This window comes from Arvicanthis niloticus, chromosome 23, assembly GCF_011762505.2.
Source record: "Arvicanthis niloticus isolate mArvNil1 chromosome 23, mArvNil1.pat.X, whole genome shotgun sequence".
In the NCBI taxonomy this organism is placed as follows: domain Eukaryota; kingdom Metazoa; phylum Chordata; class Mammalia; order Rodentia; family Muridae; genus Arvicanthis; species Arvicanthis niloticus.
Window position 1 is genome coordinate 39,105,160 of NC_133430.1, and position 16,685 is coordinate 39,121,844.

At 46.6% G+C, this 16,685-nt stretch overlaps 1 long non-coding RNA gene across 1 annotated transcript; it reads right to left on the reverse strand.

Annotated features, from left to right (window-relative positions):
• Nucleotides 1-535: 535 nt before the first annotated feature.
• Nucleotides 536-14,175, reverse strand: LOC143437070 (uncharacterized). The gene is made up of 2 exons (XR_013106757.1): nucleotides 13,923-14,175; nucleotides 536-4,009 (listed from the first exon to the last, which is right to left on the reverse strand). It is a non-coding gene; the product is annotated as an uncharacterized LOC143437070 (long non-coding RNA).
• Nucleotides 14,176-16,685: the final 2,510 nt, after the last annotated feature.

Genomic DNA, 16,685 nt, shown 5'->3' on the forward strand with positions numbered 1-16,685 from the left:
TAGAGAGGAAGGAACCTCAAAATTTTAAATCTGGGTTATTGTGCCGAGGCTGTTAGCAGGGAAGACAACTGTGTTTGAGGAGGACACTATCTCTGGGCCTCAAATTTCCCATTTTAGGTTTTTTTGGGTTTTTCGAGACAGGGTTTCTCTGTATAGCCCGGGCTGTCCTGGAACTCACTCTGTAGACCAGGCTGGCCTCGAACTCAGAAATCTGCCTGCCTCTACCTCCCAAGTGCTGGGATTAAAGGCGTGCGCCACCACCGCCCGACCAAATTTCCCATTTTAAGATCAACACACTGTTATCCTTGATCATCCAACCTCCCTGCTGAATTTTTCATGTTCATGAGCATACATGGAGGATGGGAGAGCTTCTTCCCCGTGACTCCACAGGGTAGGTAGCCATCACCCTACAGAAGCATCTTATCCATTTCTCGGGTAAATGTTATTTAGACATCGCTCAAGCTATGGGCTGATGTTTTCTCATTGTTCAAGACGGCTTTGCTACTTCGTTCATTCATTTACTCCACAAAATGACTCAAGCATTTGACACATTTTTATTGTTTTCTCTGTGCCAGAAACTTTTGATGCGAAGGAAACAGCAACCAACAAAACAGATGTAAGCCTTTCTTTCCTCCTGGAGGTTCTGCTCCAGGGGAGGAGACGGCACATCAATAAAACATGGAGGCCAGATGAACCAGGTCACAGGCAGAGAAAGGTAACTTGTTTGTTTGCTTTGCTAGAGGGGAGAAATGACAGCAGTTTGTCTGCTGGTGGGGACAGCTCAGGAAAGAGGGGAGAGTGTCGATAAACCTGGAGAGGAGAGAATTGTTAGAAAGATGTCCTTGAGTCGGGGAGATGCCCTGGGACCCCCCATCCCCCACAAGTAGAGATGAGTCAGATGTGTTTCTTTGAAGTGCAGGGTACTAGACTAGGTGTGGGGATATCATGATGAGAAAAAGGGATGATGTTCCTATTCTCCTACACGTGTTGCTCTCATTAGGGAATCAGACATTTTTTAAAACACACACACACACACAAATTACTCCTGCAGCACACCAGCTGTGGCTTGGGTATATGTGTGCGACGGCAGTAGCAGTGACAGTGGCTTTGAGACATTTTTTTTAAGCTGGCTTGCATTTTGGAGGGTTTGGAGGATAAATTGAGATAGGATCTCATGTAGCCCAGGCTAGCCTCAAATCCACTATTCATCTGAAAATGACCTTGAACTTCAAATCCCCCTGCCTCCACCTCTTGGATTTGGGGTTATAGAAATATACAGCCTCCACAGGTTTATACAGTGCTGGGGATAGAACCCAGGCTACCAACTGAGCTCCATTTCCCCCTCAATTTTGATGTATAACAAAGAGAAGTTCATGTGAGGAGCCTTTGGGAAGGGGATATCACGTGGAAAGAATAACAGCTTCAAGATCCTGGGGCTGAGAGCTTGGCCCTTGCACCAGTGAAGCCAGCGGCAGCGTTGTAACCGTGGAGCCACCAGGGAGAGCAGAGTGAGAGATAAGGTGACAGATTGGTCAGTGATGGCCTTTTTAAAACAGCTACTAAATTTTTATGGGCAAATTCATAGATGACTCAAGGCTAGGAAGGACAGTTCATACTGTTAACTGGCACAAGCAGACCTTTAAAAACATTCCTACAGATGGCATGTAACACATTTCAATGCCACCGTTTTTTTAACTCAAAAAAAAAAAAAAAATCAACCACAAAAGGGCAACATAGGAAGGTCACGTGAACTGCAGTTCTTACAAGGAAAGTAGAGCCTAGGACAGCAGAACAAACAACTTGGATGAAGATACAAGCTTTGCAACCTCTTCATGGGGAATGTGGTCCTGACGCAGAAGTGAGGGAGCTGGGGAAGAAAAGAGACAATGCAGAGCTGTGTTGTTGAGCTAGCCATGTCCACACCCAATGCAGTGTTCGATCCTATGTGCACAAGTCTCAGTGCAACCTGGGGGACAAAGGCATGGACCCAGTTCTCACTGTTCCACGTACTGCAAGTCAAAGGGCTTCCCAATGATACTTCTGTCTCCCACGTATAGTGCCAAAGGGGCTACCATGATGGTCCTATCCACAGAGCTACTCTGAGTTGTCCCTACCAGAACCAGAACAACTGAAATAAGAGGCAAGCCCAACATCTCTAAAGTGACTCTCCAAGGTGTCTGATAAACAAATGGAGATGAAAGATGATTTCTCTTTTTGGCAGTGTGTGTGTGTACATGTTTACGTGCTTACCCATATGCACTCTCTACCTTATTCTCTCAGACAGGGTATCTCACTGAACACAGAACTCACTGTTTCTGCTGGACTGTCTAGCCAGCAAGTCCCCAGGACCCACCTATCTCTACCCACAAGCACTAGGGTAGCTCTTTCAAGGGTACAGGGGATCTGAACTCATGTCTTCGTGTTTGTACAGCAACCACTTTACCCACTGAGCCATCTCTCCAGAGACTCTGAAAGTATGCATTGAGATCTCAGAGTCACACGAGCACAAGGAAAGCAATGATACCCTTCATAAACCCAGAACGTGTCTCCTGGACCAAGTGAGTCTGTTCACAGTCCACTGTGGAGAAAGTGCTTTTCCAAAACTGGGCAGGTGTGAAAATGATGAACAACTGTTGTTATCTTCCCATTGTATCTGCTATTTTTCTAAAAGCTGGACGTGGTAGCACACACCCATAATCTCAGTGCTCAGGAGCCTTAGTAAAGAAAACCAGTTACAGACCATCCTTGGTTACATAGCAAGACTGTGTCTCAAAAAAATAAATAAAAAGTCTCTTATTATCTTATGAATAGTTCAGTTTGCCTTTGGTGGTAAAATTTGATTATGAAGTATAAAGTTTGAAAAATATCATATTCCTATTATTATAATCTCCCCTCCTTTAAAAAATAAAAACAGAGACTTAGGGATGGCAGAGTGGTTAAGAACACTGGCTGCTCTTCCAGAGGACCCTGGTTTGATTCCCAGCATCCTCAGCGTAGCTCACAATTGTCTGCAACTCTTGGTCCAGAGAATCTGGTGTCCTCTTCTGGCCTCCACAGCACTCGAGACATATGTAGTACACAGACATACATGTAGGCAAAACATACAGCACCTACCTACCATACATACCCACTCCGAGGGCTTATCACAGCTAGAGCCTTTTTCAGGATGGAGAATGTAAAAGCACACCAGCCAGCAGTGAGTGAGGAACCCTGGCTCCTTGTCCAGCTCAGAGGATGTCTGCAGATATCACCCAGGGCACTTATGGATTATGCTGAAGACGGACTTGTTTTTCACATCACAGTGCGTCCATGGTCCCTTTGTTAACTAACGATTGATGTGCAGAGTCAGTAGAGTCAGACAGGCCTCTGCTGAGTCTCCGAAGGACTGCCTTTTCTGTGGCAATTCAGTCTTTTTATTCTTTAGGCTGTTTCAAGTTCAAGGCTGTGGCCCGCAGTCTCTCAAAGTCTCTCCTGTTATATCCACAGAAGCACTACAACGGTGTGTTTGGGGGAAGCCTCATTGTAACTGCAGGCCCTGTAAGGGGAATGCTATCTCTTGTCTGCAGGTGCAAAGCTAACAGGCCATGACTGGCATACCTCTGTTCCCTTCCTCCGTACCTTCCTGGGCCTCCTACTTTTAGATAGAAACCACATTGTATAATTTGGAAAAGCATGCACGTGAAGAAACATCAAACAGGACAGCAGCCAAAGTGTCTCTCCTCCACAGAGCAGCGCAGTGGGGGTGGGGAGAACAACCCTCAGGTTTGCCGTCCCTAACAGGACTAGATGTCCTTGGCCTGTATGCAGCTTCACTTGCACAATGCTTAGGGTGACTGGATCTAGATGTAGGTGCTTCCGACTCCTGTGGCCACCTCCTTCCTCAGAGTGGGAGCCTTTTTCTAATCTTCTGGAAATATATCTCCAGGCTAATCTCTCCGGTAGCTTTTCAGAACAAACTTAGCCGTGGGAGGACCGGAAACGGTTCCAAAGATCTGCTTCCGACAGGTGACTGGGACAAAAAAAGGATACAGAAAAATGATTTAGGAGGAACACCCAGCCCTAGAGGGAAACCATGACTAGAGGAGACAAGGCGTGTCCCTCTCTGTCCTCTCACAGATCCCAATCTGTCTCAGCTATAGGGTTTGACTGCGACTCAGATTTCTCAAATGGAAATTTACCAAAGCCCATTTGGCACCAGAGTGGTGTCCCTTTGGGAGCAGCCTGAAGAAGTCAGAAATTGTTGACCCAAGTCTGGGCCGGGAGGTGGGGCAGCTATTCCCCTTCCTTCATCCACGAAATGTGGCCTTCCCCCTGGCACTATCCCCAACCAGGGAGTGCCTCACACAGGAACATAAGCGTCCTGGGAAGAACACAGAGGTCAAAAGAGCCAATACTCCTGGATTCCAGGAAGTGAGGAACGGGCCTGGGCCTGCGGGGAAACAAGCAGCGAGGGAAGGCGAGGCAGCAGAGCGCTTCCAATCATGGCAAAGCACCAGGTCTGTAGCCTCTGGACTACAGCGTGTGTGCTAGACTCCTGAGAAACGCATAGAGACTGAGAGTGTGGCACAGCCTGCCCTGAAGGAGGGTCGAGCTCAGGAGTCAGCCCTCTAACTCGTGGCCTAAGAAGAGGCAGCAGTGACAAGTGTAAGAAAGTGCCCTGTGGCTGAACCTTATAAGAGAGCCCTGGTGGGGAGCTGACCTTGGATGCACTGCAGAAGGAAGAAGGGGAGGCAGAGTGCCCCGGACCTTAAAAACAAAGAAATGGCGTAGATGCGCACAGAGCCTCCTCAAACACTGGGAATCATTCCGTGCTCCCCGCCAGAACAGGGAGTCTCTTCTAGCCCTTTATCCATTCTTCAGGTAGTCTCTGAGGAGCCTACACATGCCTCAGCTTGGTAGTAATATGAAAACTGCCTTTATCACCGTTCACAGGAATGACAGTACCGGCAGTGACTAGCACTTACTGAATGCTTCCTGTGTGCCAGATGCTGTGCCAAGGGCTTTATACGCATTAGACTCATTCACGCTTACTCTGCTTCTCGACACAGGCTCTATTATTAGGTGCTACACTACTGTTACCTCCACCACCACCACCAGTTCTAGTAGCAGTAGCAGCAGTAGCGGTAGTGAAGAGGTCAACTCAGGTACTTTAGAAAATCCCGCCAGACCCCTCCCCTCCTGGAAGAGAAAGGTCATAGAATGCTTAGGCATCCCTCCCCTCCAGAAGGGAGAGGCTAATTAACATTCCTCAGACCACAGAGGGTGGGGACCGACCTGAAGGTGGGGGAGGCCCAGAGCATGTGGACAGATTCCACAGGACGGACCAATTGGCCACGCACAGACAAGGGAGGTCCTTGCTGCCTCATTCCCTAAAGACCAATCAGTTTAAAAAGTCATACTGTTTGGCCAATCACATTGTGCCCAATGGCTGCTGCCCTAAAGACTGTAAAAAAGCTCATGGAATGAGTGGTGCGGCGTTACCTCTCCTTTTGGGATGCAGGATGGCCCCAGCATGCTGGAACATTAAAATTCCTCTTGCTTTTTGCAGCGATTCTCATCTCCCCGTGTGGTTCACTCATGGGGTCTCCGGTAAACTAAGGCTCTGCTCGCTAGAGTCTTACTTCCTGACCCTGTGTTGTTTGTTACACCAGCACTATTATTAATTAATACTGCTTGTCTTAGTTTCTATTGATGGGCTAAGACATCATGACCAAAAGCAACTTTGGGAGGAAAGATCTTATTTCCACTTACAACTCCCAGGTCACGCTCCATCAATGAGGGAAGTCGGGGCAGGAACTCGGGTCTAAAACCTGGAGATAGGAACCAATGCATCAGGCATGGAGGGGTGCTGCTTGCTGGCTTGCTCGTTGTAACTTGCTCAACCTGCTTTCTTAAACAACTCAGGACCACCAGCCAAGGGGTCCTGCTAGGAGACAGCAATCATTAACCACAAATATGCCCGACGGACTTGCCGACTGGCCAGTCTGATGAAGGCATTTCCTCAATTGTTGTTCCTCTTCTGAGATGATTCTAGTTTGTGACAAATTGACAAGAAGGAGAAGGAGGATTAGATATCATTATTAGGAACTATCAATCATTGCTTCTGTTTTGGAAATGAGGGATTTAAGTCCAGCAGACATTAAGTTTCTTACTCATATAGACTAGTGGTGGAAACAAGATTTAAACCCAAACCCTGGCTCCAAAGCTCCTGTAGAGTAACCAGTCTGTACAATACATGACAGTTCTTATGTATCTCTTCTGTCTATTTGCTTGTCTGTTTTTAAGATGGAGGCTCATGTATCCCAGGCTGGCCTCAAACTGTCTATGTAGTTAAGAATAACCTTGAACTTCTGATCCTCCTGCAGCTGCACCTGCCTGTTGGGATTACAGGTGTGAATGAAGAATGAAAAAATATAAAAATCATTTTTATAGAATATATACATACCACAGAGAAACCCTGTCTCAAAAAAAAAAAAAAAAAAAAAAAAGAATATATACATATATAGATGCTTTTTAAGTTCTTTTAGGGACATGGAAACTTTTCTCTGAAACAAGCCAGGCCAGTTTCAGGAACTGGCTGTAAAGAATGAAAGTCACTCAGGTGGTAAAAACACAATGACAGGGCTGTGGCTCTACGGCTGGAGCTAGTGAGAAATAGTTAATAGAGAGTTGACAGGGTAGGGCAGTGATATGGTAAAACCACATTTTTGAGAAAAATGATTGTACTGAGTAATTTCCATGGCTATTAACCATTCAGGGTGGGTTTCTCTGGAATGTTTTGCTATTCTTATGTTATGTATCCTTGGCAACCCCTCACCCCCTCCTCACTCCCCTGGTTTGCGGTTTTCCTCTTTAAAAGACCCCTTAGATCGCCACTCGAGGTCAAACTCTGCTCTTGAGAGAGCTCATGGTTTGACCTTGGCTGGCCAACTTCCCTAATAAAGCCTCTGCTGATTGCATCCAGGTATGGTTTCTTGTGATTTTTGGGTGGTCGTGATTTCCTGAGACTTGAGGAAGGGTCTCCTGAGTATGGGGGTCTTCATGACCACCATGGTCAACACAATATGGTCCTCAGAATGGAACCTAGGGCCTCATGGTGCTGGGTGAGCTATATTCCCAGCCCCCATTTTAAAAGTATTTTTATGTCAAATTAAACAGAAATTATCTCCTTCCTTCTTCTCTCCCTCTCTACCCTCTTTCTCTATTTAGACAGGTCTCTATATGTAGCCCAGGCTAACCATGGACTCTTGTTCCTCCTGCCTCAGCCTCCCAAGGGCACAGGCTGTCATGCCTGGTTTGGATGCCATCTTTCTATGAGCTGGATTCACTCATCCACTTCCCTGTGTTCTTCTTGAACTAGAGAAGCCTAGTTCAAGTTTGATCTCTCTGACACCTTCCCTAGCCTTTGAGTTCTCACAGGATGGGAGCCCTTCCCCCTGACTCCCCTCTGCACTTCCAATCCCACTAACTGCTATTTTATCATCCAGGGATTCAGGTCACATGTCATTCAAATGGAAACATCTGGTCTCTCCACCCAGTCTGCAGTAACCCAGGGGAGGGGCATACCTTGCTTCTTGAGGCAAGAAAACATGATGAACTGAGAAAAGACTCCTATTGCAGGTACCTTATGCTGGCACTGAGGTGGTCTGCAGTGAGCCCTCTGGCAGCCTGCTCTGGGCTTCAAGGTCTTTGTGCCACTCTGCCATCTTGGTGGTGCCCTTTTGCATCCACGCTCCTTCCTCACCCTGTGATGTTCTTCATCTTTTTGCCTGATAAGAGAAAGCTGGCAGCTTCCCACGCCTCTCCTAATGCAACTGCGTGACTCTCTGCATCCGGAGAGGCTACTACAGCATGTTCCCAAAGAACTCCTGGCTGCCTTCCAGAGAGGTGGCTTCCCTGATGTGATGCTCTAGAAGGTCACTGTGCTAGGCAAAGGGACAACCAAGCCCCAGCTCAAGGCAGTACTTGCTGTCCTGACACCCTTAGAGAGTTCTCCATTAACTGTCACCTCCAAGAAGGAATCAATCCACGCTGTAATCATTCTCTTGAGGGGTGTGGGGTGTGATTGATGGGCCTAGTTGTTTTAGTATTAGCTAGTGTAAGTTAAGTAAGTCAAATCAATAAACTTTATAGGTCTCCCCAGATTGCGCCAGAGGTGAGACCCAGTTGCATTCACCTCAATAGATTTAGACCTCTGCCTTAGTAAAAAGTGGGAGTCACCTGGGGAAACAGTTTGATTTCTCTTTGAGAGACTCTTAGTGCCCTTGAGCCTGTCATGACTTAAATCAATAACTTTAACAGCTTCCAAAAAATCCGTTGCTGAAGGAGTGTCTCCACACTGCTGCCTGCTATCCCAGGCACATGATGACTTTAGACACCTGACTGAATACTGCAAAGGAGTGATAACCAAAGCCCTGCCTGGGCCATCTTCTGGGTGCCCCACCCACCAGCCCAGGCCTTTGTCCCTGCCAGAGCCCTTTCTCCTGCCTGTTTGTCCTAGATTTCTCTGAGACTGTCATTCCCCACCCTGCTCTGTATCTCTGGCTTCCAGGGCCCCAGCTACCCAGACTGGCTAGTGAGTGAGTAGTCTTCCCTGTCATTGTGAGAGCCTCTGTGGTACATCTGCATCTCCAAGACAATATAGGAAGCCAATTAAAGGTGAAACATCAATGATAGAGGTCACAATGTGTCCACAGGGTGAGGACAGTGGTAAGAACTCGGTGCTTGAGAGGAATTCCAACTGGGAGTCATCATCTTGCCCACCCAGGGCTGGCTACATTAGAAATAAGCCTTGCCCTGGCTGCCTGGCTCAGGGGCCATCCTCATCCACTTCCTTCTAGTCTTGCTCAGGCTGCCCTGCCTCCGTGTGCTGGCTAGTTTCATGTCAACTTGGCACAAGCAATAGTCATCTGACAAGTGAAGACCTCCTTGATTAAGAAAATACCTCCATAAGACCACTCTGTAGACAAGCCTGTAGAGTATTCTATTAATTAGTGATTGATGGGGGCAGAACCAGCCCTGGACTGGTCATCCTAGGCTCTATAAGAAACCAGAGCAAGCAAGCCATGAGGAGCAAGCCAGTAAACAGCACCCCTCCATGGCTTCTACATCAACTCCCGCCTCCTGGTTCCTGTCCTGTTTGAGTTCCTGTCCTACCTTCCTTAAATGATCAACAGTGATGTGGAAGTGTAAGCTAAATAAACCATTTCCTCTCCAAGTGCTTAGGTTCCATCACAGTGACAGAAATCCTGACTCTGCATCTCCCTATTCTGTAAAGTGTGCCCAGTGTGGAACCAGCGATGAACTGTTTTGCCAAGGGCCAGGAACCAGCAGAAGAACAAAGCCAGCTCCATCCTTCCAGCTAACAACACCAGGCCTTTGTACCAGTGGAAACCTCAGTACCCATGTAAGCAGACGATCTTAAAGGCCCTGAGAGGTTTCCATTCTCAAATGAGCGTAAGCCTCAACCACTCCTTGACCACAAGCACACACTTGTAAAACCAAGACTTCCAGGGTCACTGCAAAGCCCCAGTGACTCACAAACCAGACCATTAGCTAGTCAGGGTTGGCCTCCGAAACCATCTCTACAACAGATAAAGCTTTAAATGAAGTAGTGGGAACCCTCTGCCGTCATGATGCCCACACTAGCGATCCAGGAGTTCCTGCGACTGGGGTCTCCGCCTGAGAGACTGTGGTAGGCTGGGAGTAGGGTACACGAGAGACACTGCACACAGGGGATCATTAACTTCCCTTCCTCTTCATGACAACTGTCAACAGTTATCATGCATGAGCCACTAGAGCAACAATGGCCAGGAAAAGACACAGACAGGGACATTTTCTTTTATTGAGCTTCATATATATGTGTGTATATGTATATACCCATGCCAGTAAAAACGAACTAGTGTTAAAACACAAAAAAGGGAAGTAATAGACTCAGATGTTTTAATTATATCAGTAGTGTTGAAAACTGGATTCCACACGTCTATTGCAATCAGCATGCCTTTGCCAAAGCAGTAATTATTTCTATTTTTTATGTATTTATTTTTATCTTATGTATATTGATGTTTTGCTTGCCTGTGTAAGGGAGTTGGATCCCTTGGAATAGGAGTTACAGACAGTTGTGAGCTGCCATGTGGGTGCTGGGAATTGAACCCCAGCCCTTGGAAGAGCAGCCAGTGTTCCTAACCACTGAGCCATCTTCTATTTTGAGGCTTAAAGCAAATGTGTAAATGTCTTTGTCAAAACTGATCCTAGCATATGGATGGTCAAGCAACAGTTTAATGGACCTAGCTGTATTGTTCACTCGAATATCTCCATAGTCAAAGATTCTGCCTAATGTGCCTTCACCAGAAAATTCACCATAAATTTCTATTGTCATTTGTAAATTTCTGATATTCTCCCTCAGTAACAGTCAAAGAAAATGGCTGTGGCAGTAATCATTGACATTATTGGGCATGCTGACTTTTATTTAAATTTGTTGTTGTTGTTTAAGATTATTTATTTTATTTATCTGTTGTGTTTGCTTGCCAATGTATGTGCACCACATGAGTGCAGGATTCCACAGAGACCATAGCTCCTGGAAATGGAGTTGCAAGTGACTATTAGGTACCATGTGGACTCTAGGAACCAAGCTCTGTCCCCTGCAAAACATACGTGCTGCTGAGCCAACTCTCCAGAACCCTTGTTTTGTTTGATTTTTGCTGTTCTCTTTAAGACAAGATCTCAAGATGCCTGACTTGGAATTCAGCATATAGCTGAGGCTAGCCTTGAACTCTTGATTCTCCTGCCTCTTGAGTACTGGTATTACAGATGTGTTCTACCAAGCCAGGCAGGGCAGTTAATTTGAATAGGCATCCAGTTCCTGCTGAATACAAGGCATTTTAGACAGCACTTTTTAGTTTTGGCCACATGGAACAACAGAACTGAGGGGACTGGGAACCTGCTTCTCCGTGTACAATCACATGTGAGCGTTGTTAATTTGGAAGCTGCTGCTTAAATGCTGGAATCGTGGTTCCCCGGGGCTTGGAACTGAGGGATCCATTTCATTAGCTTCTAACTCTGGAAACAAATGCTGTGGTGAAACCCTTGAATCGTGGGTTAATTCTCCAAATTAACCTCTGTGCAGAAAACACTGTTAGTTCACACCGTTATTTAAATAGAACCACTCGAAACGTATAGATGCACATGTGTGTGTGTATGAACTGTTAAAATCCCCACAGTAGCCAGGGCAATTACTTATAACTTAGACCGACAACAGATGTTTTTCTTTCTTTCTTTCTTTCTTTCTTTTTTTTTTTTCAAGAAGGCATATTTTGATCAGAATTGCAAACACATGGTAATAATAAAAAGCATATTGAACCAGGTATGGTGGTACAGACCCATAATCCCAGCGTTTAGAAGCTAAACCAGAATGATCATGAGTTCAAGGCCAGCCTCTTCTACTTAGCAAGACTCTAGGGGGTGGGGTGGGGGACTGAACTTAGTTTGATTATTGTTTTAAAATTTGGTATAGACAATTCAGCCCTTGCTGCCTGTGCCTAAAATACATGGATCCAAGAATTCACTCAGCCCTTACACCATGGTGCCTCAGAGAGGAGGGACAGGTGCTTTAATGCTCACTGGTGAGCTACCATGGGAATCTGGCCTTCAAGGAACTGAAGAAGAAGCTGGAGATAGCAATGCATGACTGCAACACCAGCATCCAAAGGCTGATGCCACCCTGTGCTCCACAGTGAAGTGCAGTTTCATATACCCCATAATTATTTCAAAATAAAAGACCCTTTGAGAAGACACTTAGTGATCACTCACAAAGTGAAGGCCTGAATCCAAACTGAGGACCTGTTTGGTTTACTTCCAATGTTGAAAAACAAAATTGAAAGTAAGCCCTTCAAACTGCATGTGTCAACTCACACCTATGATCCCAGCACTTCGGAATAAAACCAGAGGCTCATTTGTTCGAGGTCATCCTTGGCTACATTGTAAGTTGGAGGTAAGCCTGGGCTTCATGAGTCCAGGCCTCAAAAATAAAAAGAAGAGGGCAGGGGTTGGGGGTGGGAAACATTCAATACCTTCCTGCAGGGCGTGAGCTTCCACTTTCCTACAGTCTCCACCACTCCCTGTTCTACTGCGCCGTCTAGCATGCCCGCTGAAGCTATCCTGACCTACCTGATAGTAACCGTGAGTTTCCAGTCCTTTCCTGTTTTAGTATGTGCTTTCTCCAGCATTTCCTGGCCCCTCGGCCCACTTCAGAAGTCATTCCAGTGCTTGTTCGGACAGAGAGTTTTTCTCCCTTTCCATATTATGGTTTCTCCACTACCACTAAGTCCCTCTGAGCAGGAGTCAGGCAACCTCGCCTCTTTGAAGTGGCACTTTGGTCTCTGCATCTTCTGTGACCCTCAGAGAGGTCAGGAGGTCAGTGATGGGTGAGAGGCACGTGTTCTTCTTCGGGGACTCAGGGGCCCAGGGGAGGGTTCACTCTCCTTTCCGGTGAGAAACAGGAAGAAATCTCTCCCAAGCTCTGCACACACTTGCTGATTCAGACACACTACCAGCTTAATTTAACCCCCAAAGAAGCCCATTCTGATTCCTAAATGTTCATTGACTCTGACTATCATCCTCAGATGAAGGTACAGTGTGGCCAAGTCACACAGCTCCAGAGGCAACTGTTACACACCCAGCAGATGGTATGGTGAAATCAACCAAGGTAAAAGTATTTGCACCAAAGAAATCCAGAGTGGCATAAACAAAGACTTTCCGAGGGACAGGAGGAGGCAGTTTTCAACACACTGCTACTGCCTCAGGCCCACTCAGCGTGCCCTGCTGCCACAGCAGTGGGATTTAGTTCCATCATAGATGTGTATCTGTGTGTGGGAATGTGCACACATGCGTGTAGGTGCCCCTTAGAGTCCAGAGGGGGTCCAAGACCCTCTGGAGCTGGAGTTACACATTCAGTTGTAAGCCGTCCAACATGGGTGCTGGGAACTGACCCGTAGGACCTCTGGAAGAGCAGCAAGTTCTAAACACTGAGCCATCTCTCCAGTCCAATTCTGTTCCCTTTTAAAAGAACTATAGTTTAGGGTTTAAGATACACTGTATGTCTTCATTTTAACGGTTCCAGATAGGTGTGTCAGTGAAGACATTCTGTGGCCATGTTTCACTCTTATTGAACTAATGTCACATCTTAGAGTATGGGAATTAGGATCATAATTGTCAATAGCAATACAGGACACGGGGCACCAGTCCCCATGTCCAGCATCACGATGGCCCCCAGGTCACGATGTTCTGAAGGAGGCATTCCGAGCCATGTGTGGGTCTAAATTCACTCTTCTTTTCATTTAGAAGCAAAGAGCACAACCATTCAGAATTTGGAGGGGGCAGGCCTGATGTGTTGTGTTGTGCGGTTCTGGGAGGCAAACCCTGGACCTCATACGGGCTAGGCAAGCACTGTATCACTGAGCTGCTCCTCTAGTATCATCGTCTTTGTCTTCCAGTCGAAAGCAAACTGAACCATCCTCTGGGCAAGGGGTTTAACCACCAAAGAGGATGGCACCAAAATTAAGTGAAAATGAGTGAAACTGGAACCAGTCTCCCCAAACAGGGGACAGACCCAGCTGGTGCTGGAAGTTCACAGGCAGTGCACACATGGCAGCCCCCACGTCTTCTCTACTGAATCATCTTCTTGGTTCCACATGAGTGGTCTAACGCTTCACACTTTCTTTCTCTACGGTCTCAGTTTCTCCCACCCAGTTTCTTGCCTGAGCCATGTGTGGAGGTGAAAGAAGGAAAGAGCTACACAGGCCTTGAAATATCTCTCTCTGCAAGGAAAGCCAGGATAGTATCAGGGCCCAGGCAAACTTCCTCCAGCCTCCACCCAAGCCAGCAGCGCAGAAGAGCACTTACTGGCCAAACCTGTGAGAACTCACCGCTGCTGAAGCCAAGCTGCACAGGATGCCAAGAGAGCAGCAGCCCAAACAGAAACCACCGTGCAGATCCCTTCATGAAAATCCATTTGGCAATCAGGCAAGCGACCCTGGCCTCTGCCGCTTTATTCCCGCGATTGACGTAGATTCCTTGGTACCACAACAGCTGCTAGGCCAAACCCACAAGCCTGGCATGTTTGGTAGCCTGCACCTCCTTCTTTTCAGGACAAAGGATGAAGAGAATCATCTCAAAGGAGACCCACAATGCACTGCAGTAGGAAGGCTAATAGGCCCGCTCTACCCAGGCTCTAGATGCACTTCCTCTTCCTAGCTCTAGGGGCGCCACAGCCATGAAGATGCGCTGCTGTGTCCTGCTGGGGAGCAATCTGGCTGCAGGACAAGGGCTGCTGCTGTCACCCACCCCACCTCGCATATTCACGGATGATGAGTGTAAGGGATGCTAGGATTTCAATATTGCTTATATCTGAACTCATCCTGAAGTGAAGCACTGTGAAATATTAGGAGGGTAGAAATTTAATCCAACTGTGGGGTTTTACAGCTAGGGCCTTGGACCGGTGAATGAGTGAATCCTGCGGGCTTTTTAGGTAGACAGCTCAGCCGGTAAATATGCTTGCCGCCATGCCTGGACTACCTGAGTTTCATCCGGGGACCAATATGGTAGTAGAAGAAAAAAACCAACTCCAGCAAATTGTCTTCTGACCTCCATGCAAACATATCAGCATTTGCGTGCCACACAGAAATCAATAAAAATGTTTTTAATTTAAAGTAAGAATAAAAGGGAGAGGCGCAAGGTGTGGTGGCACGTTCCTGTAATCCCGGCGGAGGCAGGAGCATTGCTGAAGGCTTTTGCCTGGTCTGCACAAGGAGTTCCAGGCCAGCCACAGCTACACACACACACACACACACACACACACACACACACACACTTTCTGCTCTTGCCATGCGGTGTGCTGTGGTACCTCACAACTCTGTCAGCAAGAAGGTCATCACCATGGCCAGACAGAATGACAAATGCCTGTAATCTCAGACATCTCTCCACCTGAGGGTAGAGGCAGGAGGATCAGGGGTTCAAAGTCATCTTCAGCTTCAAAGCAATTTCAAGGCTAGCCCAGGCTACTTGAGAACCTGTCTCAAAAAAAGAAAAATATAGTTACCAGATACAACACCTTGGCCTTGCACTCCTAGACCCATGGATTTTTTCATTATAAAGTAACCTGCTTCTGGTATTTCATTACAGTGATATAAATGGTGTGTGACGGCAATAGGTTTTGTTGTTGTTGTTTATTAAACTCCCATTTCAGAGTTGAACTTGTTAGGGACACCTATCCAAAGATACTGCAGAGATTAGTCCTTCCCTGCTCTAACTTACTCCACACCACATAAAACTGTAGCTCCTTGCCCAGAGTGATTCCAGTGTGCTCCATTTTTAAATGCCAGTGCTGAGACAGAAGGATTCATCATCTCATTTACACACATGAACAATCACCGTCTGCCCAGCGCAAACCATGGCACAGACGGAAAACTCACGTGCACACACTCGTCAAACAAAATTAGGAACACGTGGACACGTGGGCAGATCAAAACCTTATCACTAGCAGTAGAGATGCCTCCCCCTCCCCCGGATCACCTAAGAGGAAGACACCTCACACTGGGTCACAGCACCCACCCTGACCCAACCAGATCCTAGTCCCTGTTCCCAGAGCTTCCATTCAACATGATCCTATCGAAGTGACCTAATCCAAACAGCCATGTGCTGAACTATGTTCCTATCCTTGCCCAGCTCCAACAGCTGGACCACCAGGCTCATTGACATTAAGCATCTGCAGTGGCTCTCCCTGCACCAGCTCCCTCTCTAGCCTTTAGTAAGGCCTGTTTTAACCTGTAGCTCTTTAGCCCATTACTGGCATTTAGGAGCAAATATATAACACATATTACATATCTATATTATACATAACACATATATAAATAGTGTGACTTGAAAATTAATATTGGTAATCAAGACGAGACTGAAAAGACTCTGTAACTGCCAGTGGTCCTATCAAGTAAAATCAGTAGCACTTGCTCAGCTCAGGTTCCTGTAACAAAAGAGCACAGACCACAAGGACCAGATGGATATGAACAGTAGACATGGTTCTTGCAGTTCTGGGATCTGGGAAGTCTAAGATCAATGTGTCAGGAGATTCACTGTCTGGTGACAGCCCACATTCCAGAGCATAGATGGCATCTTCTCATAGCGTCTTCACCTAGAAGAAAGGATAAGGCAGCTGTCTTTTGTGAACGTACCAATTCCTTTAATCATCTTATGACCCTGTGGCCTGATTACATCTCAGCAGCCCCTGTACCCAATACCTACAGGTAATCACAACACAGGTGATTAGGTTCCAACATGAGACAACACCAGCATTCAGGCAATGGCCCTTGCTTAACTTGTAATCCTCTGTCCCAGCCTCCTGTGTGCTTAGACCTCAGGCATGCACCACTTCACTAGATAGATAGATAGATAGATAGATAGATAGATAGATAGATAGATAGAAAGAACACAAATACGTAGGTAGATATAGATCTAAATTTAGATCTATAGATATAAATACGCATATATGTATTTTTTTTTTTTTTTTTTTTTTTTTTTGTTTTTCGAGTCAGGGTTTCTCTGTATAGCCCTGGATGTCCTGGAACTCACTCTGTAGACCAGGCTGGCCTCGAACTCAGAAATTCGCCTGTCTCTGCTTCCCAAGTGCTGGGATT